The sequence below is a fragment of the Phyllobates terribilis genome, unplaced genomic scaffold (genome assembly GCF_046119375.1).
Source record: "Phyllobates terribilis strain yellow unplaced genomic scaffold, ASM4611937v1 Scaffold_5__5_contigs__length_657084704, whole genome shotgun sequence".
NCBI lineage: Eukaryota > Metazoa > Chordata > Amphibia > Anura > Dendrobatidae > Phyllobates > Phyllobates terribilis.
This window is the reverse complement of record NW_027362765.1, coordinates 59,831,017-59,855,660: the sequence shown is the minus strand read 5'-3', so window position 1 is coordinate 59,855,660 and position 24,644 is coordinate 59,831,017. Positions and strand designations below refer to the sequence as shown.

At 40.8% G+C, this 24,644-nt stretch overlaps 1 pseudogene; it reads left to right on the top strand.

The window, feature by feature from the left end:
• The window catches only part of LOC141271450 (uncharacterized), a 35,471-nt pseudogene extending 11,246 nt beyond the window's left edge, over window positions 1–24,225 (top strand).
• Window positions 24,226–24,644: the final 419 nt, after the last annotated feature.

The window sequence follows — 24,644 nt, the reverse complement described above, 5'->3', positions numbered from 1 at the left end:
GGCCTACATAAACCACCAGGGGGGAACAAGATCTTATTCTCTTCTGGAGGCAGTAAGCAGGCTTTTTCAAGTAGCAGAAAAAAATCTCCTCTCATGGCGCTACACATACAGGGCATAGACAACACGAAAGCAGACTTTCTAAGCCGCAACAAGTTGAGGCAAGGGGAATGGGCCCTGAACCCCACTGTGTTCCATCAGATAGTACAGCTATGGGGTCTACCAGAGATAGATCTGTTCGCCGACAAAGACAACAGGAAGGTGGAGAAATTCTGCTCTCTAGACACAAGGGGGAACTCTTGGGCAATAGATGCTCTCCAAATTTCCTGGAGCTTCAAGCTGGCCTATGCATTTCCACCAATAGCCATGATACCTTTAGTGGTGAGAAAGATCAGGAAGGATCAAGCGAGAGTGATACTCATAGCCCCCTTCTGGCCAAAAAGACCATGGTTCTCCCTGTTGAGGATGATGTCACAGTCAGACCCATGGATCCTACCGGAAACCCCGGACCTTCTAGCTCAGGGACCAGTATTCCATTCTCAAGTGAAGGGTTTCCACTTAGCAGCATGGAATTTGAGAGGGCAATATTGAGGAGCAAAGGGTTTTCATCAGGGTTAGTGTCTACCCTGTTAAAAAGTAGGAAACCTATAACCACCAAGATCTATGGTAGAACGTGAAGGAAGTTTTTGCAGTTCCTGGGGAAACCGTTAAGCCAAAAACCACCAATTAATTCAATACTGGAGTTTTTACAGAAAGGGTTTGAGTTTGGCCTAGCTACCAGTACACTTAAGGTCCAGGTTTCTGCCTTAGGTGCGTTATATAACCATAACCTCGCAGCAAATAAATGGGTTACAAGATTCATTAAATCTTGCGGTAGATCTAGGCCAGTCTCAATTCCCAAAGTTCCTCCATGGGACCTAAATTTAGTACTTGACGCACTAACCATGGAGCCCTTTGTTCAGGGCTTGTCAGCAAAATATATAACGCTCAAAACTATTATTTTGGTAGCTCTAACATCAGCCCGTAGGGTAACTGATCTACGGGCCCTGTCCATAAATCCTCCATATACGCAAATATTTGAGGATAGAATAGTTCTGAGACCTGATCCAGCCTACCTTCCTAAGGTTGCACTAAAATTTCATAGATCTCAGGAGATTGTTCTGCCCTCCTTTTGTAACAGCCCAAAGAACTCAAGGGAACAAAAGTTTCATAATCTTGATGTCAGAAGGGCTATGTTGCAATACATGGAAGTCACTAGCCAGTGGAGGCGTAGTCAGTCCTTGTTCGTAGCCTTCCAGGGGAGTAGGAAGGGTTATGGGGTAACAAAAGCAACAATAGCCAGATGGATTAGGGAGGCCATTTGTTTAGCTTACTCTTCAAGTAACACCCCGATTCCTGACGGCATCAAGGCTCACTCCACCAGGGCTGTGGCTACCTCCTGGGCAGAGAAAGCAGAGGTATCGATAGATCAAATCTGTAAGGCTGCTACATGGTCGTCACCATCTACCTTTTTCAAACACTACCTTTTGGATCTATCCTGCCTGTCTGACTTGACCTTTGGTAGAAGGGTGCTACAGGCGGTGGTCCCTCCCTAAGGTGTTTCTTTCTCCAAAATTCTCTCAGGTGTGCTGTCATGGGGGAAGGGAAAACACCAAGGTTTCTTACCGGTAGCTGGTTTTTCCAGAGCCCATGACAGCACCCGTATATTCCCCTCCCTTTTCTCTCACCCTCGGGTGTGCACGTGTGTTGGGTGCTATTTGATATGGTGTTGGATTTTGTTTATAACTCCTGTTTTACGGAGGTCCTCTCAATGCTCTGTAACCAACTGAAGTGAGGGAGAGGTGCCGCCCATTTATTTCAGATGGTTTCCTGTCCTTGAAGGGCGGATCCTCTCTCAGGTGTGCTGTCATGGGCTCTGGAAAAACCGGCTACCGGTAAGTAATCTTGGTGTTTTCTATAAATACTGCTTTAGTGTTGTTTTTCAGTTTGCAGAACAAGCTATCACAGTTTCATATTTCTTAAGGGGGTGTAAGAAAGCAGGAGGTAGGTAGATATGTGTCACTGAGGTGGTAACACTACTTTTCAAACCCAGTCTGAGAAGGAAGGGTGAAAGCGCACACCCCCGGAAAAGGCTGAAGAAACACCCAGTTGAACTTCTAGCAGAGATTTCACATACTGTGCTCCAAAAGCACCAAATGTGAATATCTCTGTAATGGAGCAACACAGCACAAAATGGAAAAGAGCGGCATAATCAGGAGAGCTCAAGGATTTTTCCAAGGTATTTAACTCAATTGTTTATAAGTAAGTGAGGTTAATCTCTGTATATGTTTTATTGGACTGTATTTTGAACATACTGTGCTGATGGGAGACCCAGTTTGACACTGGTAACACATTTATATACCAACTTCATGGCAGTAGAATATTACTTTTTGATATTTTTAAGGGGTTAGGGAGGGCACGTGTTGCTTTTGTGTTTCGTTAGATTGCACTTCAGTATTAATCTAAGTGATTAATCTAAGTGATTAATAAAGCTTTTTTTATATTGATACATAATCACTTTTGTGGAGGACGGTTTTGAGGATTATTTTGAGGTTGACGTTTGAGTATTCACTGAATGTTTCATTAAATATAAATAACGTATGTAATAGTTGGCTTCCACAGTAAAGTAAATAATGAAAAGAGCACAAACCTGCTGGTCTAACATCATACAGTAATTTATTAGTCCCTGCTATGACTCTTACTGTTTTCATCACAGCCCTAATAACTGAATTTTACTGCAATTTCTATAGAAATGTTATAAAACGTATATTATGCAGGGAGTCCCCTGCCTTACGAACATCGGACTTCAGTACGACCTCTAGTTAAAAATATTGGCTGTTCAAAAATAACCCTAATATACTCACCTTACCACTGACCTCTCCAGCCGCTGGACAGTTCTCTTCTTTCCGCCATTGCGCACTGTTCACTACACACCAGGACTCCTGGCTGCCTCCATGCTGGAGCTCACTGTGTGTCTTAAAGAAGCACTTCCGTCAACGTTTTTATCATCTTAATATATTGCAGTCATCATATGATATGGCACTGTGTACTTACAATTGCTCAATCTGCCTTTCTACCCAGTTAATTATTCTCTTTTCTCTGTTCTTTGTAGAAACAGGAAGTGTCTTGTCCCTGCATGACTCCTTCCCCTCTTCAACGCCTGACCCAGCTGTTACCTCTTCCCCCCTGCCATAGACTTTTGCAGTGATTCATGACTTGTGCAGAGAAAATTGACCTCCTGTTTCTACTTAGAGCTTAAAAGGATTCAGCTAATCCGTTTTCAATCACAGGATGTCATAGACGTAATTGAAAACAGAAGAATTATCTTAGTAGAAGGGCCAAATGAGTAATTGTAAGTACACAGTGCCATAGAATACAGTTATATGAAAAAGTTTGGGCACCCCTATTAATCTTAAGCTTAATGTTTTATAAAAATTGGTGTTTTTGCAACAGCTATTTCAGTTTGATATATGTAATAACTGTTGGACACTTAACTAAACTGGAAATGTTTTGTAAAGAGGAATGGTCAAAAATACCTTCATCCAGGATCCAGGAACTCATTAAAAGCTACAGGAAGCGACTAGAGGCTGTTATTTTTGCAAAAGGAGGATCTACTAAATATTAATGTCACTTTTCTGGTGAGGTGCCCATACTTATGCACCTGTCAAATTTTGTTTGAATGCAGATTGCACATTTTCTGTTAGTACAATAAACCTCATTTCAAGGCAGAAACATTACTGTGTCCAACAGTTATTACATATATCAAACTGAAATAGCTGTTGCAAAAACACCAATTTTAAGAAAACATTAAGCTTAAGATTAATAGGGGTGCCCAAACTTTTTCATATAACTGTATGTATGATTGCAATATTTTAAGAATATACAAATTTTGATGGGAGTGCTTTTTAAGGTCATGACGTCATCGCAACCTTGTGACACGCAGTAAGCTCCTGACGATGGAAATAGGACTAGACTGCAAAATGAGTATTGGTTAAAAAAATAAAATAAGATTCACCTCTCTGACTGCCCTACCGCTCGCCATCCGATCTACTTCTTTCCACTATCTCATGCTGCATCTCCAAGACTTCTCGGTGAGCCCCGACCCAATTGGTTACTGCGCGTTACCATTAAAGTTGTGAACTTTTATTGCGCAATAACCTAGGAGGCCTAGACGCGATCATGAGTCATGGGCTATATTGAAAAGGACGGTGATGCGGTGCGCTCAACAACAGAAGGAAGAGTACTGAGTGGTGGGCGTCGAACAGTGTGGCTGTGGTGAGGTGACTATTAATTTCTGTTTTTTTTTTTCCTGGCCCTGTTCCATCTTACTTTCTTATCTGGTTAATGAACAAAGCTACAGAATGTATCTACTTTGTAACCCAGGGGACTGCCTGTATTATAATTATTAATTTAATTTCAAGGCAGTATAATTGAAAAATAATAATTTCACTTTTATTCTTGGCAGATGAGTGTTTCAGCCGATCAGATGAACATCTGATATTTTCAAATTTTAAAGCAGATGATCATGGCATCACACCAGATACATATGAAGAAGATGCCACTATCCCAGAATCTCTTCACAGCGAAGATCTATCAACTGATCCATTTCAAACTCTCCTATCTTTTAATTTATCACATCTGATAAAGCAAGACAGAAATAACAGAAGGGATGATGAACATCAAAAAGCACAGACAAATAAGAAGTCATATTCATGTTCAGAATGTGGGAAATGTTGTTCTATGAAATCTGATCTTGCTAAACATCAGAGAATTCACACAGGGGAAAAGCCATTTTTATGCTCAGAATGTGGGAAATGTTTTAGAGTGAAATCAACGCTTCATAGACATCAGAGGATTCACACAGGAGAGAAGTTATTTTCGTGTTTTGAATGCGGGAAATGCTTTACGCAAAAATCAACCTTGGTTACACATGAGAGAAGTCACACAGGGGAGAAGCCATTTTCATGTTCAGAATGTGGGAAATGTTTTACACGGAGAAAACATCTTGTCACGCATGAGAGGATTCATACAGGCGAGAAGCCATTTTCATGTTTTGAATGTGGAAAATGTTTTATTGAGAAGTCAAATCTTACTGCACATCAGAAAACTCACACAGGGAATAAGCCATTTTCATGTTCAGAATGTGGGAAATGTTTCACAAAGAAATCAAGTGTTGTTAAACATCAGAAAGGACACACAGGAGAGAAGCCATATTCATGTTCAGAATGTGGGAAATGTTTTTCAGAAAAATCACATGTTATCACACATCAGAGAATTCACTCTGTGGAATAGCCATTTTGATGTTGAAAATGGTGGAAATGTTTTACTGAGGAATCAGATTTTCATAAACATTAGAAAGCTCACACAGGGGAGAAGCCGTATTGATGCTTAGAATGTGGAAAATGTTTTAAACAGAAACACCCTCTTGCTGTACATCATAGAATTCAGATAGGGGAGAAGCCATTTTCATGTTCAGATTAACAAAAAAAAATTTCACTTATAAATCAGATTTTCATAAACCTCAGAGACTTCATGCATGAGACATGTCATTTCCTTTTTATTTTTAAAATCATTTTAACAAATTGTACAAGAAAAAAAATACAACAGAGCTCCTGGTATCCTAATAATATCCTGTGGAGATTCCGGTGTTTTTGTTGGCCAATTTCACCCTGGCACTGTCCCCCGAGGATGCCTCTTGGTTGTTTGATGAGTCACTTTGTTATGTCAGGCGCCACTCAAGAAAATCAGAAGGGAGACGATCCTTAAGTGCTTTGTCATGATGAGAGTGGTTAAAGGGAACGTGTCACCAGAAAAAAACACTATTAATCTGGAGGTATGGGGTTCATCTGCTGGTTAATAGCGTTATTACGCTGGCTGGCACCTGCACATAGCCTAACGCTGCGAGGAGAAAATTAACTTCTCCCCAGTAGCTTTCCCGTTTCAGTCACGGAGGCGCCGCAGGACTGGTTCAGTCACCGCTCTGAGTATACAGAGCAGCAGCTGTAACCGCTCCCCCGGCCCTGACTGACAGCCAGCCCTAATGCAGAGCCAGTGCCAGTCAGGGCAGGAGGTGCGGTTACAACTGCAGCTCTGTATACTCAGAGCAGTAACTGGACTGGCGCTGCCACCATGACTGAGACCACCAGGGCGGGGTCGCGGTTGGAGCCACAGGGGTGGCGCCAACGCTAGTTCAGTCACGGCTCTGAGAATATAGAGCGGTGGCTGTAACCGTGCCCCTGGCATTAGGGCCGGCTGTCAGTCAGGGGCGCGGTTACACCTCCTTTACTTCCTTACATTTTATTGTGACTTCATCTGAAATTTTCTTTAAAAAAATATAATTTTTTTTTTTTTAAATTGTTAAGAATTTTTTGGAAAAAGAGAAATAGCGTATTATCAGGAAAATCCGTGTTCCCTAATCTGTGAAGCATTTGCACGGAGGTTGATTGCCTTAGAGCCAACACTTCCCCATGTGCGCATTTCCTGCAAAGGGCAGCTCAGAAATGGAGAAATAGTTTAAAATTATCAAACCAAAATTTAGACTTTCAAAGCCTCTATTGTTCTTTACCAAAATGATCCATTTTTTTCCAATATTGTTAGGAAATTTTTGGGGAGGTGTAATTTACATATTACCAATAAAATCTGAGCAGATCAGAAAGGGAAAAATTGTCAGAATCGGTTAAACTGCTTAAAATTATCAAACCAAAACTTCCATTTGTGAAATTTCCTTGCACAAAATTAACCATCTGCCAAAACAGAAGCACTAATTACAATATATACTGTATAAAGTGGCGACTGAAAGGGTAACAATGTTTTGAACTTTTGAATTTCAGGCTCCATATCTCACCATCCACTACTGCTTCGAACGTGAGACTACCATCATTTTATAGACGATCATCTTGGCTATCTCATTCATACATTTGACTTGCATCTATTTTAGCATATGATTAGTTATGCAGATTCTAGTAATGTCACTGCATTGTTACTGTTTTGCTTCTGGTTGTGGAAAAATCTTTTTCTTCCTGTATACTACAAATTACAACCTGTTCTCACATTTTCTAATAGATCAGTGTGTTGCCTGGTTGATTCCCTAGTAACTGGTTCAAATCGAGAAGCAGCCATGAAAAAGATTTCCCAAGAAAAGAGAAACCGCATCATCCAGCTCATTGAGAACAGTCTCTCTGTGAAGAAAATTGCTAAACTGCATCATGTGAGTGCCATGACAGTTGGAAGAATACGAAATGAAGTCCAGCCATTCAAAAGTCGAGAGGTGGACGTCCAGGCAAAACATCTAAGTCAACAAGTCAGCTCATCACAAGGTCTAAAAGGCCTAAAGTTTAAGATGACACGCTTCCTTTGTATTGTCGGCAAAATATATATATACACATATATATATATATATATATAGTCATTTTATTTTTTCATTTTAAAAATTACAAAAATGGAAATGGGCTGATGCAAAAGTTTGAGCACCCTTGGAGATTTGTGAGCTCAGATAACTTTGACCAAGTTTTCAGATCTTAATTAGCTAGCTAGGGTTATGGCTTGTTCACTATCATCGTTAGGAAAGACTAGGTGATGCAAGTTTCCTAGCTTTATAAAAACCCAGCCTCCTCTAACCTTGTGTCAAAAAACAGCAGCCATGGGTTCTTTCACTCTGAAAATGGTGGAGGCCCACAAAGCAGGAGAAGGCTATAAGAAGATACCAAAGTGTTTTCAAGTTGCCCTTTACTCAGTTCGAAATGTAATTAAGATTTGGCAGTTAACAGGCACAGTGGAAGTCAAGATAAGGTCTGGAAGACCAAGCAAAAATTGAGTGAGAGCTGCTAATAGGATTGCTATAGAGGCAAATCCAAACTCCAACTTGACTGAAAAAGACTTTTAGAAAAATGTAGCAGACTCTAGAGTTGTGGTACATTGTTCTACTGTTCAGAGACATTAGCACAAATATGGCCTTCATGGAAGAGTCCATAGAAATAATGAAATCCCAGCACTCACATCAGTTTCAATGCTTCTTTCTCCACACTGAAAGCTTTTGACAAAAGCTTGAGATGGACTGAAATGTCTTTCCATGTGGATATTCATTAAAGAAGCATTGAAACTGTTGTGAGTGCTGGGATTTCATTTTTTCTATGGACTGCAGCCTTCCACATGCACAACAGATCCATACGGAGTGCTGACCCCTCTATTGAACTTCATGGAAGAGTCATCTGAAGAAAACCTCTCCTGCATCCTCACCATAAAATTCAACGCCGGAAGTATGCAAAAGAACATCTAAATCTAAAAATAAAAATCTAAAAAACCTGATGCATTCTGGAAACAAGTCGTGTGGACCGATGAGGTTAAAATAGAGCTTTTTGGCCCTAATGATCAAAGGTATGTGTGGAGAAAAAAAGGCACAGAAATTCAGGAAAAGAACATCTGGACCAATCATTCTTTGGGGTTGTGTTGCAGCCAATGACACGGGGAAAATTTCAAAGGGAAAAATGAATTCAATTACATTTCAATAAATTTTTAATGCAAACATAACACCATCTGTAAAAAAGCTGAAGTTGAAAAGAGGATGGCTTCTACAAATGGATAATGATCCTAAACATACATCAAAATCCACAATAGACTACCTCAAAAGACACAAGCCAAAGGTTTTACAATGGCCTTCACAGTCCCCTGATCTGAACATCATTGAAAATCTGTGGCTAGACCTCAACAGAGCAGTGCATGCAAGAGGACCCAGAAATCTCACAGAACTGGAAGAATTTTCCAAGGAAAAATTAATGAAAATCCCTTAAATAAGAATTGAAAGATTCTTGGCTGACTACAAAATGCAGGGTGGCCGAACTTTTGCATCGGCCCATTTTCCTTTTTGTAACTTAATATGTAAAAGATGAAAATATGTATCTATGTTTTTTTTGCCTAAAATACAAAATAAATGTGTCATCTTTAACCCTTTTAAAGCCCATGACGTATTAATACGCGTCTGTGCCCTGGGTTTTAAGAGCCTGACCCGTATTGATACGTCATGGCGATCGCGCGCGCACACAGGCTGTGCGGGCGCAATCGCTGCCGGGTGTCAGCTGATAGTACCGGGTGTCAGCTGTGACAATCTGCAGGGAGCGGTCTCGCATCGCTCCCGGCACATTAACCCCTACAATGCTGCGATCGAAGTCGATCGCAGCATTGCGGTGGCTAAGGGGAGGTGATCGCAAAACTCACCTCCTCTTCCAGCCTCCAGCGCTATATGCCGCGGCTTCCCGGATGTTGCCATGACGGGCCGATGTCGTCATGACAACGTCCGGGTCACCGGACAGCAAGAAGATTTTTTGGTCATGCGCAGTGCATGACCAAACTATCTTCTCACTGTGCAGCGCTGACAGCCTACATAGCACACACGCTTTATCATCATACTGCCAAACAAAAAATGGAATAACACGCGATCAAAAAGACGAATATAAATAAAAATGGTACCGCTGTAAACGTCATCTTGTCCCGCAAAAAACAAGCTGCCATTCAGCTCCATCAGCTGAAAAATCAAAAAGTTATAGCAGAATAAAGCGATGCAAAAAAATTATTTTTTCTGTAAAATAGCTTTTATTGTGTAAAAGCGACAAAACATAGAAAAACTATATAAATGTGGTACCGCTGTAAACGTACTGACCCGAAGAATAACGCTGCCTTATCAATTTTACCACACGCGGAACAGCATAAAAAAAAAAACCATAAAAACAATTCCGGATTTGCTGTTTTTTGTTTATTCTGCCTCCAAAAAATCGGAATAGAAAGCGATCAAAAAATGTCACGTGCCTGAAAATGGCACCAATAAAAACGTCAACTCATCCCGCACATGACTCTGTCTACCAAAATATGGAAAAATTATAGCTCTCAAAATATGGCGATGCAAAAACTAGATTTTACAAAAAAATGCGTCTTTTAGTGTGTGACAGCTGTCAATCATAAAAACCCAATATGATTCTGGTATCTCTGTAGTCGCACCGACCCGAAGAATAAAGTCGTCTAATCACTTCTACCACACGAGGAACGGCGTAAAAAATAAACGCTAGGGCTGGGGTTGGGGTTAGGGTTGTGCTAGGGTTAGGGTTGTTTTTTTTTTTCAAAAGTTAAAGAAAAAAAAAAAGATGACAATATGGCAACTATTCTTGAGCACAAGTGCTCGTTATTTGAGTTTGCATCAGGTGGTCGGGTATGCATTGAGTATCGTGGGTGCTCGAGTGACATGCTCAAGTCTCCGCCCCATATGCTTCGCGGCCAAAAAAAACTTGCGGGGATTGCCTGCCATGCACGAGCGATCCCCGCATTTTTTTTTTGGGTGTCTAATAACCATGAAACATGCGGGCGGGGACTCGAACAGGTCACTCGAGCACCCTTGATACATGGTGCATACCTGAGTACCCGATGCAAACTCAAGTAGCGAGCACTTGCGCTCAAGACTAATGACAACATATTCAATATGATGACCTAATGTTATCAAATTCTGTGTCGTACCTCTGGGTTCAAAATGTTCACTATACACCTTGATAAAATCCTTGAGGGGTGTAGTTTCCAAAATGGGGTCACTTGTGGGGGGGTTTTCACTGTTTAGGCACATCAGTGGCTCTCCAAACGCGACATGGCGTCCGCTCTCGATTCCAGCTGATTTTGCGTTCAAAAAGTCACACAGTGCTCCTTCCCTTCTGAACAATGCCGTGCGCCCAAACACTGTATTTTCCCCACATATGGGGTATTGGCGTACTCAGGAGAAATTACACAAAAGTTTTTGGGGTCCATTTTCTCCTCTTACCCTTGTGAAAATAAAAAAATTGGGGCTAAAACATCATTTTTGTGGAAAAAGTTAGATTTTTTTATTTTCACGGCTCCATGTTATAAACTTCTGTGAAGCACCTGGGGTTTAAAGGTGCTCAACACACATCTAGATAAGTTCCCTGAGGGGTCTTGTTTCCAAAATGGTGTCACTTGTGGGGGGTTTCCACTGTTTAGGCACATCAGGGGCACATCCGCTAATTATTCAAGCAAATTTTACAATCCAAAAGTCAAATGGCGCTCCTTCCCTTCCGAACCCTGCAGTGCGCCCAAACATTGGTTTTACCCCACATATGGGGTATCTGGTTACTCAGGAGAAATTGCACAACAAACTGCATGGTGCAATTTCTCCTGTTACCCTTATAAAAATGCAAAAGTGGGGGCTGAAAAACATTTTTGTGGGAAAAATGTGAAAATTTTATTTTTACGGCTCAATGTTATAAAGTTCTGTGAAGCACCTGGGGGTTCAAGGTGCTCACCACTAGTGTTGAGCGAGTATGTTCTGTTAACCCTTTCGCCGAGTATGCTCGGGCCGAGCTCCGAGTATTTACAGCTGCTCGGTGATATGGTTGAATCGCTCCCGTGTGCATGATTTGCAACTGTTTGACAGCTTTATTACATGTGAGGAATGTGTAAGAAATAGACATTCTTCACATGTAATAAAGCTGTCAAACAGTTGCAAATCATACACACGGGAGCGATTCAACCATATCACCGAGCAGCTGTAAATACTTGGAGCTCGGCCCGAGCATACTCGGAACAGAACATACTCGCTCAACACTACTCACCACACATCTAGATAAGTTCCCTGAGGGGTCTAGTTTCCAAAATGGTGTCACTTGTGGAGGGTTTCCACTGTTTAGGCACATCAGGGGCTCCCCAAATGCAACATGGCGTCCGCTAATTATTGAAGCAAATTTTACATTCAAAAAGTCAAATGGCGCTCCTTCCCTTCCGAACCTGGCCGTGCGCCCAAACAGTGTTTTTTCCCCACATATGGGGTATCTGTGTGCCCAGGGGAAATTGCACAACAAATTTTGGGGTCCATTTTTTCCTGTTACCCCTGTGAAAATAAAAAAAAATAGGGTCTAAAGTAACATTTTTGTGAAAAAAGTTAAGTTAATTTTTTTCTTCCACATTCCAAAAATTCCTGTGCAGCACCTGAAGGGTTAATAAAGTTCTTGAATGTGGTTTTGAGCACCTTGAGGGATGCAGTTTTTAGAATGGTGTCACTTTTGAGTATTTTCTGTCATAAAGACCCCTCAAAGTGACTTCAAATATGATGTGGTCCCTAAAAAATGGTTTTGTAAATTTTGTTTGAAAAATGAGAAATCGCTGGTCAACTTTTAACCCTTATAGCTCCCCAATAAAAAAAAATTTGGGTTCCAAAATTGTGCTGATGTAAAGTAGACATGTGGGAAATGTTATTTATTAACTATTTTGTGTGACATATCTCTCTGATTTAAGGGCATAAAAATTCAAATTTTGAAAATTGCAAAATTTTTGCCAAATTTCCATTTTTTTCACAAATAAACGCAAGTGATATCGAAGAAATTTTACCACAATCATGAAGTACAATATGTCACGAAAAAACAGTCTCAGAATCAGGGGGATCCGTTGAAGCGTTCCAGAGTAATTACCTCATAAAGTGACAGTCAGAATTGTAAAAATTGGCCTGGTCATTAACGTGCAAACCACCTTGGGTTGTAAAGGGGTTAACTGTAGGCCTTTTAGGGATCTTTTCATCTTCAACTTGCTTAACTGTTCACAATAACAGTAATTTTGACCAGGGGTGCCCAAACTTTTACATGCCACTGTACAACAAACTGATTAACATCACCAAACAGGGTTGCACCGCCTAAACAGCCAGGTTCAGTCATATCTGCACTGTGTCCTTCATCCAGTAGATTCCCTGAGCATTAATCCTATTGCCTTCTGGGTCGACAGATTAGACGAGTCTCAAGAGCTGGAACAGTTTCTGCTATCGTGTTCTGTCATGTTCAGTCTCCAGTCTAATGTCAAAGAATGTCATCTAGGCATCCGCTTCCTGTGCATTATGTCATCTACAATGAAGTACTGCTGCCAGGGATGTCGTTGCTGGTCCTTTATTGTCAGACATCTTCTTGCCTACCCCATCCTAACTCTACTGTATAGTTTTTGCCACAGAGGAGCCATGGCAGCCAACAATCTTGTAGCTGCCCAAATTGATATTTCAGTGCTAGACAATACGGCTGCTGCCAGAGTGGCCATGGCCTCTTCCTTATTCTCTACCATGCAGCTTCTGACACTGCACAGACACAAAACTTCTGGCTGTATGTAACAGTGATAGACTGTACTGCTCATGCAAAACGTACTCTCTTGAGAGAACACAAACATGAAATAGCTTCCAAATTAGGGCTAATTTTGGAAAGGCTTGGTGACAAGTAGTTGCTTCTTTACTTTAAAAACAACTTGCCTGTTCCAGTTTCCTAAAATAAAGGATAATTTTTGGACAACTTGATAAAAAGCCTTTGTAATTACTTAATCATTTTGTGAATAGCAAACCTGTTGCAGATCCCAAAAAGGGATAATTTTTGTGCACTTCTATTTGAGAAGATGTTACAGTACCACTGATTTGTTTCTTTTTGGACAACTTCTGAAAAAGCTATCATTACGTCATTTATCAAAGAACAAAACTCTTGATACTCCACAAACAGGGATAACTTTTGCATTCCTTGTGTGATAAACCCGCAGCACCACTATGTACACATCGTACACACACAGTCCTGCATACACTGAGGCACCTGATCCTGTGATCTGTGGCTCCTCCCCTCCATGTGACTGATCACATGACTGTGACATCATCACAGGTCCTGTGCGCACAGAATAGCCATATATGTGGTGGCGGCTCTGCAGGTGGAGGTATGTGGAGATCCCCCATTACTATTAACCCCCTCAGTGCTGGTGGCATTTCTATTCTCGTTCCCATATAACTTACTGACAGACATTTCTTCTCTTTCTCTGGAGCCAGAACTTCTGTTATTTCCCGCTGATGTCGTCGTATGGGGGTTATTTATGGGTCGTGTTTAATAGAAGGTTCTGGGAACATAGAAATTATTAATGAGGTTTATTCCTTCTCTGGGGCAAGGAAACATATCGTCTTCTAAGTCGCCTTCTGCATTGTCACCAATCAGCCGCGCTCGGTTCTCCGCCCATAGACAAGGAATACAGAGAAGGGCACTTCTCCTGGGGAAATCTCTCTGCGGTCATATATTATTATTTTTATTTAACAGCCTTTGGCTTGACTTTAATCCATGGCAATTTGATGAGTGAACGATCTGTAGGAAAATTATAGCTTAGTCATCCTTGCTTAGAGTGACATCTCTGGCTTGATTTGTTCCAAGATTGATTTGTTTGTTCCACTTGCCATCCATGGTATTGAAAGCATCCTTCTCCAGCACTACATTTTGAAGACGGGGATTCTTCCGTCTTGTTTTTTTTCGTCCAGGTTTCACATACTACAGAAAAGACCACAGATTATGTATGAACCGTGTCTTCATTGCCAGTGAACTGTCCCTCGATTTGAAGACCTTGTCCGGTGAGTTCATTGTTGATTTGCGCATAGCTATCCTATTGATTTCCAGTGTTGTTGCTGCATTTTGAGTGATCGTTGATCCAAGTAGGTTGAAGTCCTTCCCAGTTCATTGCTGTCCATCTCACATTATCCACGGTGGTGCCTGGCAGTAGTCAATATCGTTGTCTTTGTGTTGAGTAGCAGTCACATGTTCGAGCTTTCCATCTTGACACTCCGTAATAAGTCTTTCATTCCATCTACGCTTGTTGCTATCAGTGTTGTATCGTCAGCATATTTAAGATTGTTGATGATTCATTCAGCAATTTTGATTCCTTCTTTTTTTGATAAGTCCAGCCTTCCTGAAAATAGCTTCTGAGAATAAGTTGTATATACCAGACTTGTTGCTGTCGCAATGACTTGGGGCAACATTTATAATTGCGGCTATTATAATTAAAGAGAACCTGACAGCTGATATATGCTGACCAACCCATGGGCAAAATGTACCTGGCACAGGCTGCATGATTTCAGCCTGGTACGTTTGACTCAGTAACGTTGCAGCGCTTCAGAGAAAAACATACTTTAAAAGCTGCTGGAGAACGAGCCTTATATGAGACCAGTCACACAGGTGGGTCCCCGGCGGCTTCTCCACTTCCGTCCCCTTGAGTGACAGGTCTATCCCTGCATGCGTGTACAGGAGAGACCTCTCACTCTGAGAATGTGGGCAGGGAGAATCTGCTGGGCATCCGCTTATCTGACTAGTCTTCATTGCGGCAGCATCCTTGGCATCTTTTAAAGTACTTTTTTTTTTGCTTAGAAACGCCATAGTGTTTCAGAGTCCAACATACATGTCTGAAAGCATGCAGCTAGTGCCTGATACAATCTACCCATGGTTCGGGCAGTATGTATCGGCTGTCAGGTTCTCCTTAACGACTCCTGTAAATCTCTCTCATGGCCACTCCCTGGGACATTCCTAGTGTCATTGTTTTTTGTATTTCTGCCAGTCTCATTTATGGAGTTCCTGTTACCTGTGCAGCTCCTGTAGTGATAATCTCTACCATTATCCGTATAGATGACAGATTCTCGAGGAAGGACATAAAGCATATGGGGTTCAGGTCGCGCTCCACCTTTATGACACATAGTTCGCTCTCTGTGTCTCCACCATCCTCGGCTTCTGATATCGGGGACATTTAAGGAGGATTCCTGTCCCCAAATCCGACCCTTTCACAATGACACAGCGCCAAGTGTCACAGACATCTAGGTAATGCAAATACTAGGCAGAAAACCAATGGAGCCTTACATTATGCAATCGGATTGTCCAGCTGTAGAAAAAAAATATTTAATGAATGTATTATATCACCTCCACTTCAGTGCTGATGTCCGCATGGTTTTCTTCTGTGTCTGTTTACGTCACTGCAATGATGATATTGGTTGCAATGGTGATACCCAGCATGCCTGTGATGTGATTGTTCTGCTCCATAATGGTTCACAGAGATCATGTGTCCTACATGCTGCCATCACCACTGCCGTCAGTGATTAGCTGTAAAATTCATGTGAAGGTATGACTTTTCTTTTATAAGATATTAAGTATTCCAGTCCATACAAAGAGAGAATGCAACATATACATGGTATATCTCCTCATGATTCCCCTTACTATCTCCAGTTATTATATTATTACATGGGATTCTTGATGTTACATTGGCTCATCTTCTCCCCATTCAGGTACTTACAATATCGGATCCTCTCAGTGGAGATCTTCTATATAAGAGAATTTTCGTGATTGACCCGTCAAGAATGGATAGGGACAGGGACAAGATGGTGGAGAGGATATTACACCTCACCCTAGAGATCCTCTTCCGGCTTACTGGAGAGGTGAGAGATTCTGATGACGTCACATTACATCGTTCTTATCTATGGGAATAACAGATGGACAGAACTGGAGAGGTAAGGACTCTGGAAATGTCTATTGAGATTTATTCATGTGTCTCTCCATAACCAGGATTACATATTAGTGAAGACCTCTAGTGATCGCTGTCAGACCCCTGTGTCTGAGGGATCGGGAAGACCCATGAGCTCAATCACAGGGCCTCCACCTCACCCCCTGATACATGAGGACATCAATGACCAGAAGATCCTAGAACTCACCTACAAGATGATTGAGCTGCTGACTGGAGAGGTGACACTGCTGTGAATGCTGGGACATTATACAGTAACACTATGAAGGGATCGGGGGGGTGACGGTATCATTGTATGCGTCAGGTTCCCATGAGGTGTCAGGATTTCACCGTCTATTTCTCCATGGAGGAGTGGGAGTATTTAGAAGGACACAAAGATCTGTACAAGGACGTCATAATGGAGGTTCCTCAGCCCCTCACATCACCAGGTAATAGGGCTAAATACACACGGCCTATAATTATCTGTATCTAAAGAATTAATTCAGGCCCTTTATGTGTTTCTTCCAGTTTTATCCAGTAAGAGGACAACACCAGAGAGATGTCCCCGTCCTCTTCTTCCACAGGACTGTAAACAAGAAGATCTTGATGTTCCTCAGGATCATCAGGTAGATGGAGAGCAGGTGTCATGAAATCTCCCCTATGATGTGTAGAAGGATGTGAAGGTCTTGTGTTCAGTCTTGTTTTATCCACCAGTATTACACTGAATGGCCAATTTATTATTACATTTTTATGGTTTGAGCATCCCTGTATGGAATTACATAATGTCGGAGAAACTCAAGCAATTAGTTTTCCATGGATCAGTTGCAGTTTGAATCCACATTAGAATGGGAGAGCTATCTGGGTGACTTTGAATGTATTTTATTTCCAATAATATTTAAGAATTCAATTGGGATCAAGGAATAACTTTCAGTGAAAGTGGATTCTGTGAATATAAGCAACTCATAAATTAAGAGATTCAGCAGAGTTTTTCAAGAATTGTCCCGAAGAGCAGGAGATGCACAGTCATGTAATGCAGATGAATACAACATTGGTGCTACAACTAAAGTGTCCAAACTAAAATTTCTTCAGCACATATGTTTACCTAGGCTTTGTGGCCAACCATTGCTGTCTAAGGGAAACAGAAAGGAGGAAGGGTACAAAAATATATCAATGAGCAGTGGATAAACATTGATAAGAGGAATCCAGATTTCTGTTGCACCATACTGATGGGAGGGTCAGAAATTTGAAACACTCTATATGAATCCATCTACTTTATATCAGATGTTAACATATCAGTATGATGAGGTGGATTATCATTGTGGGCAATATTTTTTGGCACATTCTAGGTCCTCTGATACTTGTACCATTGGACAGTAATGTTTAACTAAGCATTGTGGTCAACCGAGTTCATCCCTTTATGGTAGAAGGACAATGCACTGTGCTAGAAGGGTTGTATAGTCATGCTTTGCTTCTGGGTACATGACAGCACATTTTTTTTTGCTGCCCCAACGCAATCCTATTCTCCTTTGCCATGGAAGGTCCGATGGGCTATGGGTGTCTATAATAAAATGGCCATTCAGTGAAAGTTTTGTACCTGGTGGAGATGACAGGATAAAGCTGATCATAGACATTAGATGTTGTCTGGATCTTCTCACAATTTTATGGTTATGGAGATTGCCGGTTAGAATTAGGAGCCGACAGATTGGATTTATACAGGAGACCTGCAGATATGCGATACCTAGTGCTGTAATTTTTGGTCATCTTGTTAATTTATGATCTTTTCTGTCCTTCAAAATAATTTTTTACAACTTCTCCATCTCTCTGTAACTGTTACAATCTTTGTTTCAGGGTAAAGATCTGCCCCATATTAATACTACAGAGACATATGTGAGGGGTGATGAGCGGTGTAAAGAGGAGATTCCTACAGATAACTGCACAGGTGAGTAATGACAAAGTAATTAATTTAGGCTTAGCCTGAAACCATCTGGTTTTGGATTCACTCTGGTCTCTAATAGGTGTAACAGAGAATGACTTATAGGCACAGAAGTAACTTTTTACTTATTTCTATGTGATATACTGTACTAGTAGTTTTTGCCTCATTCCATGGAAACTAGGCAAATGGGCAGCACGGTGGCTCAGAGGTTAGCACTGAAGTATTTAGACGCTGAGGTTCTGGGTTCAAATCCCACCAGGGATAACATCTGCAAGAAGTTTGTATGTCCTCCCCGTGTTTGTTCTGGGTTCTCTATGTCCCTCTAAGAAACTGGACGTGCCAGAGTTCCATTCATTATCATTATCATTCCAGACAATTTGCTCTACTAAATAACAATGGCCAAGCACCTCCGCTAAAGCCCCCGTCTCACATAGCGAGATCGCTAGCGAGATCGCTGCTGTGTCACGGTTTTGGTGACGCAACAGCGACCTCACCAGTGATGTCGCTATGTGTGACACTTTGCAGCGATCAGGCCCCTGCTGTGAGGTCGCTGATCGCTGCAGAATGTCCTGGACCTTTTTTTGGTCGTTGCCCTCCCGCTGGTCAGCACACATCGCTGTGTGTGACCAGCGGGAGCAGCGATCAGGCTGGTAACCATGATAAACATCGGGTTACTAGGGGCACAGTCGCACCTAGTAACCCGCTGTTTATCATGGTTACGAGCCTGCTAAAGTGAGCGGTAACCTCCCGCTCACTGTAGCAGAGTGGTAACCATGATAAACAGCGGGTTACTAGGTGCGCGTGTGCCCCTAGTAACCCGATGTTTACCATGGTTACCAGCCTGTTCCTGCTTCAGCAGGCTGGTAACCAGGAGCAGGACATCGTGGAAAGATTCTTTCCACGAGGTCGCTGCTCCCCTGATCGTTGGTGAGCCTGCCTGTTTGACAGCTCACCAGCGACCACATAGCGACGCAGCAACGATCTCTGACAGGTCGTATCGTTGTCGGGATCGCTGCAGCGTCGCTAAGTGTGACGGGGCCTTAACAGAATTGAGGAAGATCTTTCAGCCTCTTAATTCGTTCTGAATCCGGGCCCGGCACATTTTGCCCTGTTGAGTTAAATTAAGCCACAGGCTCCTGTCCTGATAGATTCCTGCTCTCAATTCCTTTAAGTTTCAGCTTTGCAACCAAACTTCCCCTGAGCCCAAAGAGACTTTGCTTTATCAGGCGCTGACTGGCAGTTTGTGGTAATAACCCTGCCAGATCGCTAGTTGGCATAATGTAAGGTCAGAACTATGATGGTATCTGATTTTCTCTGAATCTCCAACTTTCGTTCTTAATCAAAGTTGTTGTCTGGGCAAATAACATTTTTACCAATGGCTTAATACCATATATTAGAAAATAACAAACAAAGCTATACTCGCTTATCGTCACTTACTTGGATGCAACGCTGGCTGCTCCATGGTGTGTTTACACCGGAAGGGAGACATCAGCAATATCAAGGACCAATATGGCCTGTGACTGGCTGCTAAGATCAGGTGACTTCAACAGTGGGCTGCCAGTGACTTCTCCCTCCTAGCGTACACCCAGACCACGGAGTGGTCTATGCTGGATTGAGACATGTTCCAGAAGGTAAGTATAGCTTCATTTGTCATTTCTAACATTCCAAGCTACTGGTAAAATGTTAATTTTGCCCGGACAACCCCTTTAATCAAAACATTCTATGCAAATGCTTTCACTTTGGTTTCTCTTGAACTGGTCCAAGAATTTCACCTTTAGCGGAGCAGTACAGATGCCACCGGCCGTCCTGCTTAAACATGGCCCTAGTTCCAACAAAATAAAACCGGAATCCTATTCCATAATTCCTACCTGGATTATTCAGACGAGGCTGACTGCTTTGAAGGTAACACTTCAGGACAGGCCTCTGGGACACTCTGTCAAGGTGCCCAAATGCTAATGGATGCAAATATAAGCTTTTTAATTGCTTCAGGTTAACTGTATGCTTCTGGAGCTGAAATTACAGTGGCTGATAGCACCAGACTTGCCCTCCAATAGTTCATCGTTAAAGGATTTAAAGTGTACTCATTCCAATTACAGAGCATGGAAATAGTCCTGCATTTTTACTTTTTGTCACTATCTCACTCGGGTGTGGGTAAAATGCTCTGCTGGCGGGAAAATAAAGTTATATTTTAGCTCTCAGAATATGACGATGCAAGCCCAAATAATTTTTTACAAAAAGTAGTGAAAAACATCGAAAAATATATAAATCTGGAATCTCTGATTGTTCTGATCCAAAGAATAAAGTTGTCTTATCACTTTTACTGGATAAGTGAATATAAAATAAAAAGTAAGAACAATTCCTAAATTGTTGCTTTTTGTTCATTCTGTCTTCCAAAAATTGTAATAAAAATTGATAAAACAAATATTATGTACCTCCAAGTGACAGAGAGAAATCAATATAAGTACATTATAGCATATGTAATATTATTCTGTGCACAAATATACAGCTCTACATTTGCTGTACATTAGATGTCATTGAAGTCTTGCTTCATATGAAATTTTGTATGATTTCCTTTGAGGATTTAATTTTGATGTAGAAATGGGCAATTTTTTAAGATACATAAATTGTATATTCCATCGATAAAGAGTATGTATCAAGAAATAGAAATTTTTATTATAAATGAACAACTTATGCCACTACATGTTTAAGGTAGATTCTGACAGCTTAGAAAGTCAGTATCTGTCTAAAAACATTTTATTTCTATAACTATTTTTCAATGGAAGTGCACTGCCATCTTTTGGATGGCACAGCTACTCATTGATCCCTCAGTGAAAAATATGACATCCAGCTCCCATTTAACTCCCCCTTTTCTCTTCACTACAGAAGAAACATCCAGAGCTCCTATTACCGGTATAACGCCAAAGTGTCCACAGAAAATACACCGAGGTAGTATACGTACGTCTAGGGTTTCTCATCTTGCGCCCTTTTAATATTCTCACATCAAGCACTCCAGCTTCAAGGTACCCTATAACTGACACTATCATCCTAATAGACCAACGTGGCCGCCTGCCGCGAGCCACACATCACGGGCCTGCGAGTCACATGTGACTCCCAAGCCACAGGTTAGAGATGCCTGACCTAATAGCACTGACTTCCAGCCTCGTTGTGAGTCTCCAGTGAATATTTCACTAAAAGTAAATAAATCTTTCATATTTTACAAAAATTGTTGACAGGCACACTAAAACTATCTATGGAGTAGTTGCCTTTAACAGCAAACCACAACTTAGCAACCTATCATCATAATTTATTAGTCTCTGCTTTGAAATCTATTCTTCCCAACACTGCTCTAAATCAGTTTATAAATATTTTAATTTTAGTAAAATTTTTGTAGAAATGTTATAAAATGTAGAATATATTTCAACATGTTGTAATGATAAATTGTTTTATTTTTGGCAGATGACTGTTCCAGGAATTCAGAGACACATCTGATATTTTCAGATGTTAAAGCAGATGATACCACACCAGATACATATGAAGAACAGGCCATTATGCCAGATACACCTCAAGCCCTCCTCGGAAAAAATCCCTTTCAACAGCTCTTATCTTCTGATTCATCACAGACTGTTGAGCAAAGTAGACAAAACAATTGCGATAGAGAGCGAGAAAGATCTCACACAGGGAGCAAGCAATTTTCATGTTCAGAATGTGGGAAAAATTTTAAGAGGAAATCAGATTTTTTTAAACATCAGAGAATTCACACAGGGGAGAAGCCATATTCATGTTCTGAATGTGGAAAGGGTTTTGCTCAGAAAACACATCTTGTTAGACACAAAAAATATCACTCAGGAGAGAGACCATTTTCATGTTCAGAATGTGGGAAATGTTTTATAGATAAATCAGAACTTGTTACACATCAGAAAAGACATACAGGGGAGAAGCCATTTTCATGTTCAGAATGTGGGAAATGCTTTTCAGAGAAATCAGGTCTTCTTAGACATCAAAAAATTCACTCAGGGGAGAAGCCATTTTCATGTTCCGAATGTAGGAAATGTTTTACAATGAAATCAAGTCTTAATACACATCAGAAAAATCACTCAGGGGAGAAACCATATTCATGTTCGGAATGTGGGAAACGTTTTCACAAGAAATCAAATCTTATTAGACATCAAAGAACACACACAAGGTAAAAGCAGTTTTCATGTTCAGAATTTGGAAAATGTTTTACAGAGAACTCAAGTCTTGTTACACAATAGAGAACTCTCACAGGGGAGATGTTTTATGTTTTTAAGTTTTAAAATAATTTTGACAAATTTTGCAAGATAAAAAACAACAGTCTACATGAGTCTACAGTCTCCATTTGTACACAATTGGATTGATGGAGTCCAAACTCCCTAGAGATAGTTTTCAAACTATTTGAAGTCTGATGAGCATCAACAACTCTGCTTTCATGGTCTTTAGAAATCTCCTTTCTTCATGCCATGATACACTTCTACAAACTCATGTTGTGAACATCAGAATTTAATAGATCCCTGTTCTTTAACCCCTTAACGACCACCCATATGCATTAAAACGGTGGCCTAATTCTCTCATCGCCGTTTTAAAAGGGCGATTGGGAATAAGGGTATGGCGCCCCCCCTTCATGGCAGGATAGCGTAGACCCTGGAGAACATGGTCCGGGACGATTTTTCCGGTCCCCAACCACGTGATTGCAGTTATCCAATGAATAACAGCGATCACGTTAAAAAATGTGTGATCTGCCATTAAATCATTTCTCTTTTCTCTGACATGATATACATCTCAGAGGATAGACCAATGATGTCCCTGAGGCCCCTCGGAACCTCCGCCATCTACCGATCCATCCTGCTCCATCCCCAGGCCCTCCACTTCCTGTTCATTAAGAAAAATGGCAGGTGTATGCGCAGTGTGCCCGCAGAGATTTCCCTGCCGGCACCCGGCATCAGCAGGGATTTTTCTGCTTGGTTCCTGACTTTTGATCACTGTAATAGATCCTATCACAGTGATCAAAAACCCAATTAGTAAATTATTCCCCCCGTGTCATCCCCTTAGTCAGATTAAAGAAAAATATTTTATAATTTTTCTCTTTCTTTCAGGGTTGGGGTTCGGGTTTTTTCAAAAGTAAAAAAAAAAAATGATGACGATATCATGATATATTCAATTACCTAATATTATCAAATTCTGTCTAGTACCTCTGGGTTCAAAATCTGCACTATACTACTGGATAAAATCCTTGAGGGGGTGTAGTTTCCATAATAGGGTCAGTTGTGGGTGCTTTCTGCTGTTTAGGCACCTTAGGAGCCCTGCAAATGCGACATGGAGCCTGCAATCTATTTCAGACAATTTGTGTTCCGAGTCCTGTTATTTGTCCAAACAGAACTTTTTGACTACATCTGGGGTATCGCTGCGCTCAAAAGAATGTGGGTAATAAACTTTGGGGTCCATTTTTTGGTGTTACTTCTTGCAAAAGTAAAAAAATTGGAGCTAAAGCAACATTTTATAGGTAATTCCTGTGTAGCACATGAAGTGTTAAATTTTTTTTCCTGACAACAGTTTTGAAGTATTTGAGGGGTACGTTAAAATGGTATCACTTTTGAAGAGTTTCCAAAATATAGGCTCCTCAAGGTTCATTGAAATCTGAATAGGTCACAAAAGAAACAGATTTTGTAAATTTGTGGAAAAAATTAGAAATTACTGCTAAATTTTTAACCCCTCTAACATCCCAACAAAATAAAATGTCTGAAAAATAATGCAGAGGTAAAGTATATATATGGGAAATGTTATGTATTAATTATTTTGTACACCATGACTAAAAGGTTAAGGATATAAAGATTGAAAGTTTGAAAATTGCGATTTTTTTTTTTTTTTTTTCCAAATTTGTGCCAAAATTGCAATAATTTCAAAGATAAATGCAAGTCATATTGAACAACTGTTACCACTATCATGAAGTACAATATGTCAGAAAAAAATATTCACAGAATCATTGGGATACATTGAAGCTTCCCTGAGTTATTACCACATAAAGTGACACTGGTCAGATTTCTAAAATTTGAACTGGTCATTAACCCCTTAAGCCCTGCGGGTGGTTTGCACGTTAATGACCGGGCCAATTTTTACAATTCTGACCACTGTCACTTTATGAGGTAATTACTCTGGAACACTTCAACGGATCCCCCTGATTCTGAGATTGTTTTTTCGTGACATATTGTACTTCATGATTGTGGAAAAATTTCTTCGATATCACTTGCGTTTATTTGTGAAAAAAATGGAAATTTGGCGAAAATTTTGAAAATTTTGCAATTTTCAAAATTTGAATTTTTAAGCCCTGAAATCAGAGCGATATGTCACACAAAAGAGTTAATAA